This window comes from Nansenia antarctica (genome assembly GCF_963989245.1).
Source record: "Nansenia antarctica genome assembly, chromosome: 3".
NCBI classification, from domain to species: Eukaryota; Metazoa; Chordata; class Actinopteri; order Argentiniformes; family Microstomatidae; genus Nansenia; species Nansenia antarctica.
In genome coordinates, this window is record NC_137688.1 from 84,393,423 (window position 1) to 84,408,302 (window position 14,880).

At 40.9% G+C, this 14,880-nt stretch overlaps 1 protein-coding gene across 1 annotated transcript in view; it reads right to left on the reverse strand.

Moving 5' to 3' along the window:
- ahr1b (aryl hydrocarbon receptor 1b) overlaps window positions 1–14,880 on the reverse strand; it is a gene marked incomplete at both ends in the record, with an annotated part of 49,196 nt that overhangs the window by 30,379 nt on the left and 3,937 nt on the right. The window lies entirely within an intron of this gene.

Sequence of the window (14,880 nt, forward strand, 5' to 3'; positions counted from 1 at the left end):
GGTGCTCACTCTTGGAACAGTTAAAAGGCCAGCCTCTGATGATCTTAGGGATCTAGCAGGTTCATAAGGCACATTATGTTTGAGATGTATTTTGGCCATACACCATTCAGAGATTTGTAGACCAGGAGCATCATTTTAATCTATTCTGTGATATACACAGAGCCAGTGTAGTGATCTAAGAATGGAAGACATGTGATCAAACTTCCTAGTTTTAGTCAGCACTCTTGCAGCAGCATTTTGAATACGTTGAAATTATCTAAGTGCCTGAATTATCTGAGCCCTGAAAAAAGGCCATTGCCTTGCAGTCTAACCTACTAGATATACAATTGTGGATATGTTTTTCAAGATCATGCTTGGACATAATAACCCCAAATTCTCGCTATATTTTTAAGATGATAATAAGCTGTTTTTGTTGTTGACTCAATGTGGGAGTTCAAACTTAATGTGGGAGTTAAAACTTAAGTGTGAATCTAAAATGACACTGATTTCTAACCTGATCCAATTCCTGAGATTCTAGGTGAGGTTATTAATTCGATCAATGCAGTCCATAAGGGAGTCTATTGATGCCAAATCATCTTGAGAAAGGGCTACATAGATTTGTGGCGTCATCAGCATACATATTATATAAGCAACTTTGTTATCCTAAATAGGTTTGCCTAATGGGAGCATATATAAGTTGAAAAAAAGAGGCCCCAGAATGGAACCTTGGGGAACTCAAGGTCAGATAGTTACCACCGGAGACAAAGTAGTCCTTGTCCTATAGAACCATTGTAAGACGATGTCAGGTAAGCCTACCCAGTTTACTAGCCTGTCTAGGAGTATATCATGATCAGCAGTATCATATGCTGCGCTTAAGTCCAATAGCACCAAGACCTTTCCCGCACCAGTGTTAGGGTTAATGTCATTTAAAACCTTAATAAGAGCTGTCTCAGTGATGTGATTAGGCCTAAACCCAGATTGAAAGTGATCAAGAAGGCTACAAGAGGTCATTAAGTGGTTTATAGACAGTTTTCTCAATGACTTTAACTAAGAACGGCAGGTTAGAAATGGGCCTGTTACGTTATCGATTATGTTACGTTATGTTATTGATTACGGAGGAACCTACGGTGCTCTTTAGTAGCTGTTTGACCGCTGCAGTTTTTGGAAAAGTGAATGATACAAGAGAACTATTTAGCTACAATTTGCGATAAATCCACTGCAAGACAGCTAAATACTGTTTTTTTGTTTGTTTTAAAACATTTTCAGTGACACCGCTTTTGTGTACTGCAAGAGATGGAATTATTGAAATTCCTTACATTTTTCAGTGGAAGGGTTTGACGCTAATTGAGTCGGTTTGGTTAGTCTAGCAATAGTGGCAAAAAGACTGTGTATTATTAACATCCCTGCTAATGATATCAGAGGACCTTCTGGCTCGATTCAACTCAATGTTATAAGAATGCAGTTTCTCTTTGTACAGATGAACATGAAGTTTCGTTCTCTGCCATTTGCATTCTGCTCTGCGATACTCTTTTTTACTGAACCAGCCTTTCTCCAAGAAGCTCTTTCTTTACCAGAGATTAGTTGGATTTTGACGGGAGCAATGACATTAAGTATAGTAGTACTTGTTGGGACCAAGTCATGTAAAAGCTAATTTACAGGTGGCCAGAAGAAAGAAGAACAAAGATTATAGCAACTCCTCTGTTTTTCTTATTTACCCTGGGATTTACTCAGCATCAATAAAGATTGATTCCAACAGTACAGCTGGCCTGTTGTTCATATCAAGCCAAGTCTCTCTGTGAGGAATACTAGATCCAGTCTGTGCTGAGTAATCAGGTCATTTGATCAGGAGAGATTTATTTGATAGAGACGTTACGTAAAACAATACAATGCTGCCTTAATGGATACTGATGGCTGCTGTGGGTGGTAATAGGTTAGATTGGTTGCTTTTTCTATTATTTGAAATCTGCTTTGGCTTAGTGATAATTATAACATGAATGGGTCTAAATATAGTATCCGCATCTGCATAGTATCTGGGAATAGCCTATTCTTTTTCTGGATCTATACAGTCATGTGGGGGAGAGAGAGAGAGAGAGAGAGAGAGAGAGAGAGAGAGAGAGAGAGAGAGAGAGAGAGAGAGAGAGAGAGATAGATAGAGAGAGAGAGGGAGAGAGAGAGAGAGCTTTAGTCTAGAATAATGCATACATGACACACATGCATGACAGTCATCATTAACAATTGATTAAATACCATCTCTGAAAAGGCTCTTTGAAATCACTCCAACTGCCATCGTCAACATGAATATGAAATTGACTATAAAAAGTCTGAGAAAATCTGAAAATGAGCTTCGACTTTCCCAGAATGCAACAGGGTCTTTGTCTTTAGCTAGTCTGGCGTTGACTAGAGTCTCCTGCTGCCAGAAAGGTAACATGTCTCGGGCTGTGCTAATGGTCTGGCTGTGCTAATGGTCTGGCCGTGCTAATGGTCTGGCTGTGCTAATGGTCTAGCTGTGCTAATGGCCTGGCTGTGCTAATGGTCTAGCTGTGCTAATGGTCTGGCTGTGCTAATGGTCTAGCTGTGCTAATGTAAGTGCTACTGATGCGTTTGCAAATGCAAGAGACAGGCAAGCTGTAGACAGATTTATATTAAAATCTGTTTCCACATTTGTGACGCCACATTTGTGGTGAAACCACAAACCAGTCGCAGAATCGAAGCGGTCCAAAAAGTGAAAGTGAAACTTATTGTGTCAACAATATCTGGTTTTCGGGTTTTTTCATAACACGCAACTAAATAAAAGGATAAAAGTTATTCAAAATGTGTTACACTGCTATTTCCTAACAACTTAAATGATATAGAATGAAATGAACAGAAAAGTCGGAATACCTGCCAGTTAAAGTAATGTGAGTCAAAGCAAAATGTACACTGAGTACTTGAATTTCTTTTTACAGCTGGCTTCTTGGCAGCTGGCTATACAACTCCCTAAAGTGGAAGATGACTGTCTTTCACCTTGAGGAGGAAGGGGGAGGGGTGTAGAGCAGGGGTCCCCAAACTACGGCCCGCGGGCCGAACACGGCCCACCCCCACACTTGGACCGGCCCTTTGAACAACGTGTAATTTCTAACTGCAATTGCGGCATTGCACCGACGTGGTGGCGGGGGCGCTGTTTCGCAAATAATTGGAAATAAATTTCCACCATAAATTGATGCAGAAAGGGCACAAATTGCATCTAAATTCACCAGAATGCAAGAAATTAAGTGTTTGATGCTCGTTTAAGGACCCCCAGACAGCCCTGCTTCATGGGTCCCCCCGTGTATGATGAGGGTCCTCCCTCAAGTATCAGACTGTAAAACTGATTATATTTCATTGACATATCACTATAGGTATAAATTCCATCCAAATTCAACTGTTTAGACTTTGTTTGCATCCACCAGTGCTCTCCTGCGCACAATTGCTTTGCGCAACCGCCTCCATTCCACTCCGTTCCATATTATTTTATGTTAGAGACCAACCCAGGCCCCCCATCACAGAAAGGAAAAATGATGTGGCCCTCACAGAAAAAAGTTTGGGGACCCCTGGTGTAGAGGCAGAGGAGGACGAGGTAGAGGAGGAGGAGAGGGAAGAGGATGGGGAGGAGGAGAAGAGGGAGGAGATGGAGGAGGAGGAGGAGGAGGAGAAATAAGAGGAGAAGGAAGAGGAGGCATTATCCTGTAACAACAGCAGCCTGGGACGTGGGTGAACTGACCTACAAACAGCAGGGGATATGCAATGAGACAGGCGGCCTGGAGGAGAGGGAAGAGAGAGAGGGCTGTGTCTTTGAGATCTCCTCCGGTGGAGAGAGAGAGAGAGAGAGAGAGGGAGAGAGTGAAGGGTGAGTTCTCTTTTCTCTTGTGCGAGACGCAGAAAACGCATTAGTGCGTGGTGAGAGAAAGGTCACAAACTAGTGTGACATCTCTGCAGCACCTCTGCTGCTGTTAGATTTTTACAAGGGTTGAGGCCTTTCTACTGGCCTCACAGGAGAACGATCTGGGCCACTCCATCCCTAATGGCGCTTCTCCACTACCGTCCCGTACGGTACCAGAACCCGTGCGCCCGGTTTGTTTTGCTTTCTCTACCGCCAGCTGGGCCGTACCGGGCTGTAGTACCAGTACTGATTTTAGCTACCCTTCCTGACTCGGAGAGAAAGGTACTATCCGTGCTACGATGTGCCATGAAACCAGTTTTGAGCAGGTTCTAGTCACTATCCTTTGTGACAAGGGCAAGGTAGTTAAGCATTTTTTTCCTGATTATGAAAGTGCAGATTTTAAGCTTTCAAATGATGTGTCCTACAGTACATTAAAGAAGATATGCTTATTTGGTACACCTCATACCAAATAGTGGAGAAACTCGCTCTGAATCCAAACACATGATGCAAAACAGGTGCTAATAGCTACCAGCTAAGAAGAAACATCGCTTTGAACATCTAACTGGATGTTTAGCACATCACAACATGCTAAAAATACATAACTACACATTATTTTTCTTTTGAGCACGTCCTAAAACGTACGTTTTTTTGATGACATTCTAATAGATAGACTAAAAACCTGGGTAGGACTTTCGGACACTGCCCTAAACTGGTTTAGATCCTACCTACAGGACAGAAGCTATTATGTCTCCATTGGCAACTTTGTGTCTGATCAAATTAAAATGACATGCAGGGGTTCCCCAAGGATCAATCCTTGGCCCCCTCCTATTCAATCTTTACATGCTTCCATTGGGACATATCATAAGAAATAACAAAATTGCCTACCAAAACTATGCGGATGACACTCAAATCTACATAGCCCTCTCACCAAACGACTATAGTCCCATCGACAATCTCTGTAATTGCATTGAACAAATAAAAGGTTGATAACTAAATCAGCCTACTATCACCTGTCCAAGCAAGACCTTGAAAACCTCATCAATGCATTTGTTTCGAGTAGACTTGATTATTGTAATGGTCTACTAACAGGCCTAAAGGAGCTGTTTGTAAATTGCATCTCATCCAAAATGCCGCTGCTAGGGTCCTAACAAAAACAAAGAAGTTTGAACACATTACACCAATCCTGAGATCCCTGCACTGGCTACCAGTCTCTCAGAGAATTGAATTCAAAATCCTCCTAATTACATACAAATCACAAAATGGTTTTGGACCAAAATACATATCAGATCTTCTCCCACCCCCACCAAGGCCCCTAAGGTCAGCTGAGATTAATTAGCTAATCATTCCAAGAGTGAAACACGGTAAAGCAGCATTCAGTCACTCTGCTGCATGCTCCTGGAACAAACTTCCAAAAGAAATCAAACAGGCCCAAACCCTTAAAATATTTAAAACTAAGCTAAAAACCCTTGTGTTCTGTAGCAGTTATGGTTAAACACTAGCACTCTATCTATGCCTTTTATCCATTAACTATTATCTTTTTTTTTTTTTTTTTATGTTTGCGTTTTATCTTTTTACTTCTTATACCTGCAGCAGTTATGAGTTTTATGGTCCATAATCCAAGCACTATACATTTGCTGCAAATATAGGCTAAATGTGTTTGCAAATGTGTCATTTTACACTGTGATCTCACACGCCGTATCGCGCAAGATATCGACTAAACACAGACGCAGTACCTGCAATCTCTCATTGGGAAGAGCAGCCTTGAATACAGTTGCAGTAATAACACTTTTATCTATATCTTTTTATTCATTGTCATATTATGTTGTTAAATGTTTATCTATTTAATTTCTCTATATATGTATCTATTCTTGCCATTTATTTTAAAACATTTCTGACTGTCCTTCTTTTTCTGTATTTTTGTAATGCTATAATGTGAAGCACTTTGAATTGCCCCTGTTGTATGAAATACAAATAAACAAATCAACTTGCCTTGCCTTAGCAAATCTGGAATGACACCCATTACTGTCAGATCATGGCACAAAGTTCTATTCTGCCTAATTGTACTTTTAATCTCTAGGATATCAGTAGCGTCACTATTAGAATAGAGAGGGAAATGCAGCTCCATTAAGTAGCTATGGGACAAATATAGTCCACCCTGTATTGCATAGTTATATTATATATGTATGTAGTATATGTATATATATATATATATATATATATATATATATATATATATATGTAGGCTATGTAACGAAACAGCAGTCCAGTCTGTTGACATACATGACGTGATGACCAGTCGCCCTGCGCTTCCTCTCTCAGCTCAGACACTTCACAGTTTGCGGGTCTGATTCCCTCCTCGTCAGAGTGATCTGTTTTTTTTTCCTGAAATGTTGTAGGTCATTGCACATCATGCTACTGTGCATGTGGAAGAGACAGCGCCAACTGGGTGAAATGGCTGGCCCTGCTAAAACATGAATGAAACTCGCTGGTGCAATTATCAGTGGCTTTCTGAAGGAGCTGCCTCTGAACAATTGTGATTCAATTAAAACCCTGGCTGATGGAACTAATCTCTACCCTCCAACACAATTCACTCTTTCATTAATCACAGGGAACAATTAGCAGGAATATACAGAATTAATTTGGTGACTGTCAGCAATCTTACATAGCCTCAGGAATCAGCACCATAATGCCCTTATAGTCACTCATAAGAGAATCCCTGAAATACCACTATACTGTTGACCCCTCTCTGACCCCTGTTGACCCCTCTCTGACCCCTGTTGACCCCTCTCTGACCCCTGTTGACCCCTCTCTGACCCCTGTTGACCCCTCTCTGACCCCTGTTGACCCTTCTCTGACGATTTGACTAGAACGCACATGTATATAGAACACATCAGCTAGTGTAGGAAAATCATATGGAACACACAGCTAGTGTGTTCTATGGGCGGCTGTTGCGCAGGAGGTAGTGTCGAAGTGTCCTTGGGCAAGACACTGAACCCCAAATTGCTCCCAATGAGCGGGGCTGGGGCCTTGTATGGTAGCTTGGTTCGAGTGAGATAACGCCAATCTTCCTAGCACTCGATCTATCTCCAGTTCGCCAGGATCTCACTTTAAATGCGCCATCGCCGCCTGTGTGAGTGAACAAACAGGAGAGAGCGCTGAGGGCTTCTGGGAGAGTGCGGTGTAGTGGAACGACACAGGCTGCTGAAGGGAGGGAGAGAGGCATGAAATATTAAGGGTCCTATTTGTGTGCCACGTGTCACGTGTTTATGACGTCACAGAAGCAGTTGCCTGGGGCGCCCAGGAGGAGAGAGTGCTTTTGACTCCGTCCGTTGAACACGGAGCGCCCGGTGACTAAACACACTTCCACAGGTCATCTCCCAATATCGACGGCCAACAAGCAATAACAAAAACATGAAAATAGTCTCCCCCTCGTCCCTGTGCAGTGTGCACACAGATGGCCGGGCTCCACGGCGTTCCCGGGTTTGTAACCTACTGTGTGCGGCCGAACGGCTGACTGCACAGAGCTGCACACAGCTGAGCTCTAACTGAACTCTTAAAAAAGACTACTGTACTACCACTAGATCCTGTGCTCGCTTTGTGTGGCTAGTGGCTACAGTTCAAACAGGAATATAAATAAATCAATTTAGCAGGATAGCCTTTCCATTTCCCCTGTGGACATGAATGTGGGACAAGCCCTGCCCCACCACCTCCCCCCCCCCCCCCCCCCCCCCCCCACAGTTAGATTATCACACATCGCCCAGTTCGGAATGAGTTGGGTGGGTGTCACACAGACACAAACAGTTGACCCATCAAATGTGACAGCTGGTGAGGGGAGTCGCATAGTGATGATGACCCCAGCGTTGTGAATGGCTGGAAGCTGTTAAGGTCACAGTGGGGTCACAGGGATAGCTGTCGCTACCCCCCCCTGAAGGCCAGAGTGGGCCCAACACAAGCTAAGGGCTGACCTATAGGAGAGGCTGGACAATGATGTAGGCAGCTAATGGCTAAAACTGTCAATCACAGTTTACTCCCCTTTCCCGGCTAGGCTAACCCTTTCTCTAAACACCTTAATAATAATAATAGGGTTGTTATGGTCCAAGTCACCCCAGACACCTGCTGAAGGAACTGAAGGAACCAGTTGTGTAGCTAGACTATATATTTGGATCCAAAGGCACTTTCAGGATGATCTTAATTGGTACAAAGTTCTGAAGTAAATAAGTAACCTGAATACAACTATGGTAGATGTCTCTCTGTCTCTGAGTAGATCGTGTGGTTCTATAGAGAGACATACATTTGACGATTGATTACAGCAATTGATTCAATTTGATGTGTATGATACAGTACAGGGGTAGTGGTGGTCTAGTGGATAGTGGATAGTGAGTTGGACTTGTGATCGGAAGGTTGTGAGTTCAAATCCCGCCTGAAACCACACCACTACTAGTGTGCCCTTGAGTAAGGCACTTAGCTCTCAGTTACTCCAGGGGGAATGTCCCTGTAATTCGTAATTGTAAATCGCTTTGGATTAAAAGCGTCTGCTAAATGGCAAAAAAAATAAAAAATCTAATGCACTTTTAATAATCACACTTCCTGTTGCATATATAGGTACTATATTCATCACTCGAGTCAAAATCATCCCCCTTCTAAAACTGCCATCCCCCCTTTCCATCCCTTATGTCATTTTATCAATGAACGTGGTATTACTGCTATTTCAACATTTAGTTTTGTGCATATTGAGTAAAATACTGTGGGCGAGGGGGGGAGCACACACACATGCAATGACATTTTTACCAAGTCCCTGACACTGAAGTCACTGACGCTGTGGGGATGCTAAAATTGTCCCCATATGATAAAATCCACCACCTCCCCTGATTTTCTTCAACAAACAGAAGAAGAATCAAAGAACAACTAAGGTGTGCAGTATGGGAAGAGGGTAGCAACATGCAATGATATGCAATGTCGTGTTAGGTAAGATCTGATCTGCCTTCAGATAACAGCAGATGGCATATCCTAGAAACAGTGGTGTTCATACAGGGGAAGCAATGACATAATAGCCAGTAACACAGTACAACCACAGAGGAAGTGCAAGGATCCACCACTATCACACCATCCTGCTCTGCTGTCTCATCCAGAAACAACCAAGTCTGCCATTCACAAGTCTGTGATTTAGTATACAGTATATAGACAAGGCTTTCTCCACACTGCCTCTCTGGCCACCCCAGGTCAACCAAGAGTAACAGAGAGCTCCCACCTGCATCCACTTGACTGGACGTAATATAAATCAATGAATCATGACTTTCAGCTGAGAGGAGAGGAGAAACATCGGTCCCAAAACAAATGGTCTATAACAAAAACCTTGAAGCATGAGGTCCGCAGAGACCAACAACCAATGTGTGTTTGGCTTACTGTCAGCTACTGCTGACCTAAAGGGTGGAATAAACTACACTTTCAGAAATTATGAAATACGGTGCTATATGACATGTATATATCAATGCTACCAACTTAATGTAAAAAATAGTATGCTTTTTGAAACGATTAATCTTAAGCAATTCTCTTTCTTGTAATTGCCATTATTATTATTTTTATTTAACCTTTATTTAACCAGGCAAACATGTAAGAACAAATTCTTATTTACAAATGCAGCCTGACCAAAAAGCAATGGCTCTATAAATAAAGAAATAAAACTATCTGTCTGTCTATCTATCGCTGTCTCTCTCTCTCTCTCTCTCTCTCTCTCTCTCTCTCTCTCTCTCTCTCTCTCTCTCTCTCTCTCTCTCTCTCCCATCTCTTTAGCCTACACCTGAACTGTCCCTCCTGAGACATCGACTACTCCCTTGTATTGTTTCCCCAGTGTAAAAAAAAACTTCTAGCATGACGACTGCCAATGGCTCCAGGCCTAGAGCATAGATTACTTTTTCCTGCTAAGACTGGTGGATAGATGATTCACTTAGTCAAATGTATTTGTTGTGCGTCGCTAGCCTGAACAATGCTATGCTGCTATTTACACACAACGACCACTAGTTGGCCGCTTGTAAAGTAGCCTGCTTCCTACACAGAAAAGCTGCAAAATAGCTTTATATTAGCTTATCCTGATGTGATTTTGAAAATGTAAGGATACTGGGTGGTAGAACGCACATATCTAGGAAAAGTCATGAAAGGAGGGTCCTGAAATTTGATCGAGTGCAAAGATATAACACTTTTTTTTTTTTTACTCACAGGGTCAAATGATGGCTGATTAAGTGTTAAACGAAGCGCAGCAACTCAAGAAATTCAACTATACACAATTTAATTTCACAAATAAAGACGTGAGTTACAAATACATTTAACTAACACAGAGAGTGTTCCTATTAATACGCCTAGCTAGTGATTGTAATCTAGGTTGAAAGAACTGTTCACACAAACTAAGGGTCTGTGTCTTGGTGTCCCTAGAGAGGTCAGAGCATGGAAAATGCTAATTGCTACCACAATTAAACCAGCAATCTCATGCTATGAAAACATAACCCAGTGGCAATAAACCACTTGCTTTTAGTCAGGACATGATGAATACATTACGTTAACACAACATATAATAATAATAATAATAATAATAATAATAATAATAATAATAATAATAATAATAATAATACTACTACTACTACTACTATTATTATTAACTTATATAGCGCTTTTTTAGACACTCAAAGACGCTTTACAAGATCGAGTAGTAATAATAAAAAGAAACAAAAGGTAAATAGAACAAAGTATAGGGGCCTAATTAAGGTACTGCTATAATAATAATAATAATAATAATAATAATAATAATAATAATAATAAATACAGTTTGAGAATATCAAAAGATATCTACATACAGTAAAGTGAAATGGTGGTACGATTTCAGTAGCCTCTTTAATTCTCTCTCCTTTTCTCTGTCTGAAAACGGCGGCCTTCCGTTCAGTTTTTATTGGAGCATTGAAAGAGTAATGGATCTCAGCAGACACCGATGCCATGTGACAGTTTGACAGAGCTCAGCGTTTCCTCTACAAGTTCCATCTGATTTTAATGAGCATTAATTGGTAGTTAAAGCAGAAAGACGTGTGACACACAATCATCAGGCGTTCTTGGCCTTGATAGAGGGATGGCTGGGTCGGTGCTCAGATGAAAGCGTCTCTGTTAAACACTGTCTCTACTGTCTCACAAGTCATGTAGGCACACAAAGCTTGTGAGACTTGTGTGAACAGGAAAGACATGATGGTGGGGGAAAGTTAGATCATTCCTCCAGTTGTACAATCCATAGTAACAAGTCTCTCTCTGGTGATCATTATAATACATACAAGACTTATATAGCGCTTTTCTAGACACTCAAAGACGCTTTACAAACTGAAAAGATTGAGTAGTAAAATAAAAAGAAACAAAATAAATGTTTAGATGACTAAATCTAAATCTAAGTGTCTTTGTATGACAATCTACTCTGTATACTGCAATTACACCTAGATTTCGGGCGGAGAAGCGGCGAACAAGCAACGCCAGGCCCAGTGTCCTCTCTCAACCGGCATTTTTTGAAAAGCTCAAATTTGTATCAACATTGTTCATCATACTCAAAGTTGACTTAAAAACGGACAAAGACATTAGGAGCTGTAAGCTTTCCTGACAGAGGGCTGTTTCCCCTCTAATACTCACACAAAACAGCCTGATTTTGCATTGAAGAAGCTGCCATACATGCTGCCGGTTTTTCAAAAAATGCCGGTTGAGAGAGGACGCTGGCGTTGCTTGTTCGCCGCTTCTCCGCCCGAAATCTAGATGTAATTGCAGTATACAGAGTAGATTGTCCTACAAAGACACTTAGATTTAGATTTAGTCATCTAAGCATTTATTTTGTTTCTTTTTATTTTACTACTCAATCTTTTCAGTTTGTAAAGCGTCTTTGAGTGTCTAGAAAAGCTCTATATAAATCGGGATTTAGGGATTTTAACAACTAGTCCTATTAAGAATCCTTATTATTATTATTATTATTATTATTATTATTATTATTATTATTATTATTATTATAACTCATCATATGAGTTATACAGTATATTACTATATTACCATAAAGCTATTACTACCACATTGGGATTTGACAGAACACACACAGGCCAAAAAATAGATTCTGGGACCATAGGCAGGCTTTCCTGGAATTGAGAAAAGCATGTTGACAGAAGATGTAGGTGTGGAGTAATGTGGGGAGAGAAAGTTAGAGAGAGAGAGAGAGAGGCTCCAAGTCAGTGTTTGCAATGCATATGAGTTTTTAAAGTCAATATAAAAATAAAAATATAACTGGGCACAACGTTACTGTAAACCATGAGAAAATGGATTAGCTGATGTCAGGATCCGTTCTAAGCGCAGTTAAGTGGCCTTTATCCCCGGCTACCTTAGCAGCAGAAGCCTCAGATGCACGGGGGTTCAACAGTTCAGAGCTGCTGGTATATTGTTTCCATCCCCTTTCTTCTTTTTCTTTTCAAAGGAGAAGGGTTCATAAACCCTCCTTAAACCCTCTAAGTGGATTACCCCTGGTGTTTTTATTCTCAAATACTTTCATTTAGAAACACTCATTTTCAACTTATTTAAATTGAAAAGCATAACCACTCATCTCTGTCATATCCTACAGAGGAATATATACTTAGTGTTATGTCCAATTGGAATAACCTCACTTTTCTTGTAATGTCTAATCGTGATTTTTGATCTCTAACCAAGGTTAGGGTTAGGGTTGTCACGGCGTTAGTTTTCTTTTAAAGTCAATGTCATGGCGGCCTACATAGATCAGAAACAAGTACATGTCAGGCTCCTCTGGCGTCTCTGTGATCTACCATTTCCATCCTCTTTCTTTACATTGGTTGTCTGAATGATCTTCATTGTCATTGTAACAACGGTACAACAACATTTAAATGCAAACCCTAGGTGCTAACAAACAAACACAGTCCTAAGATAATAAACAACAAGAATGAGACATAAATAGACATAAATAGGGGGGATATAAATAGGGTGATCGGTAGGCATCTGAGAACGTATCTATTATGTGAACTTCTATACTTCTGTACACTATATGGTCGATTCACAGGGGGGTATATAGACAGGGGGGAGTTAGCATGTAACTGTGTACTTTTTTATAAACATATAGACATATGGACTAGTAAACTTAAACTTAAACTCTGTTCATGCCCCCACATGTTTTCATATGAAGATAGGAAAGGGCTGATCATTCATGGCATGTGCAATGAGTGAAACTCATGACAGGAGTTGATTTAACAAAATGATCCGGAACCTTCATGGTTGAGAGTCTTTCAGATCCGTTCAACCCTATTGTACGAGAGTAAGTAAGTAAGTAAGTAAGTAAAGCTTTATTTATATAGCACCTTTCATACAAGAAATGCAGCTCAAAGTGCTTTACAACAGGAATAAGAACATAAAGTGAATATAAAAACATATATAAAAACATATACAAGCATAGAATGAATATTAAAGCAGGGGAAAACAGTAAATAGAAAAGGTAACGTTAAAATACAATTAAAATAAATGTAAAAAAGCGAAACAATGTACAACCTCTGCCTTAACGTTTAGTAACCGCTATCCATCTTATCGTCAGCAGAATACCTTTCCCTATCCATTTCATTTCATCTCCCTACCTTTCTCCCTACATTGACTAGAGAACCAGTGTGTTCACCTCAGACTAGAGAACCAGACCTGTTCACCTCTAGATAGTAGATAGTAACCATACGTTTCCTGTATGGGAGAGGTCAAAAACTCAAAAGTACGCAAGCAAACTCATCAGCTGTGGATACAAACACAACATTTGGCTGTTAAGCTCACGACAATCAGGCATATTTGCCACCCAGTGTGACGGGAAAATCCAGCCTTTGTCAGAGAGGGAGACCCTGGCAACGCTGTGTGTGGGGCTTTACAAAAGAGAGAAAGAAGGAGCCATGGAAATGCAGTCGATTAGACATGGCTTAAGAGTGATCGCACAGCCAGCAGCAATAGAGCACTGCGATGGCACGTGGCACCGTGAAATACAACAACACATCATCACCTCCTCCTCTTTGAACCGACATATTGTTCGCATGCAGGCTGGAAAATGTTTTGATTTGGTTACAGTGTCTTTCAATGTCCTTACACACAGTGTGTAATTGCGATGCCCACTGTTAATAACTGCTTATATAACCGATTAATAAGCTGACAATAACTCAGATGATCTGAAGGTTTGTTTTCATTGAAGCAGTCCCCTGAATGCTAGTAGCTAAGCGGGTATATGTGGTACTCAAGTTGTAAAAGAAAATCAGGGGGGATGGTGGATTTGGTCATCTGGGGACAATTTTAGCATCCCCACAGTGTCAGTGACTTGGTAAAAATGTCATTGCATGTGTGCGTGCCCCCTCGCCCACAGTATTTTACTCAATACTCAATGCGCAAAACTAAATGTTGAAATAGCAGTAATACCACGTTCATTGATAAAATGACATAAGGGATGGAAAGGGGGGATGGCAGTTTTAGACGGGGGATGATTTGTATTGTTTTTATTTCCTCATCCCCCCTCAACTCGAGTGCTTGGTATATGACACACACACGTGATTCACCAAAAGCCTGCCGAACATATACTAATACATATCTAATCCCTAGTAAACATGTGTAACTGTTCAGACACAACAGAGTGAGTGACCTATATGGCACCGAATCACTGCATGCAGAATGGGCCAGAGCAGCAATGAGATATTTGTACTGCAAAAAAGAGGAAATGTGACTGTGATGTCATGTTATTGTCTGCCTAGCTTCATTTGCCCTATTTACAATCTGGCACACACAGGGATTTGAAACCAAATGCCATTTGATATGCTACATACTGTACAGTAGAAGTAATTCCTAATCAAATTGAAATACTGTACTGTAACTCTTCATTTTGGAACAATTTTAGGTTATTGTTAGTGCTTTATTGTTAGTGCAGGGGGGGGGAAACATCTGCCACTACCTCTCTGTTTGCAGAGGGATGTAAACGGCTG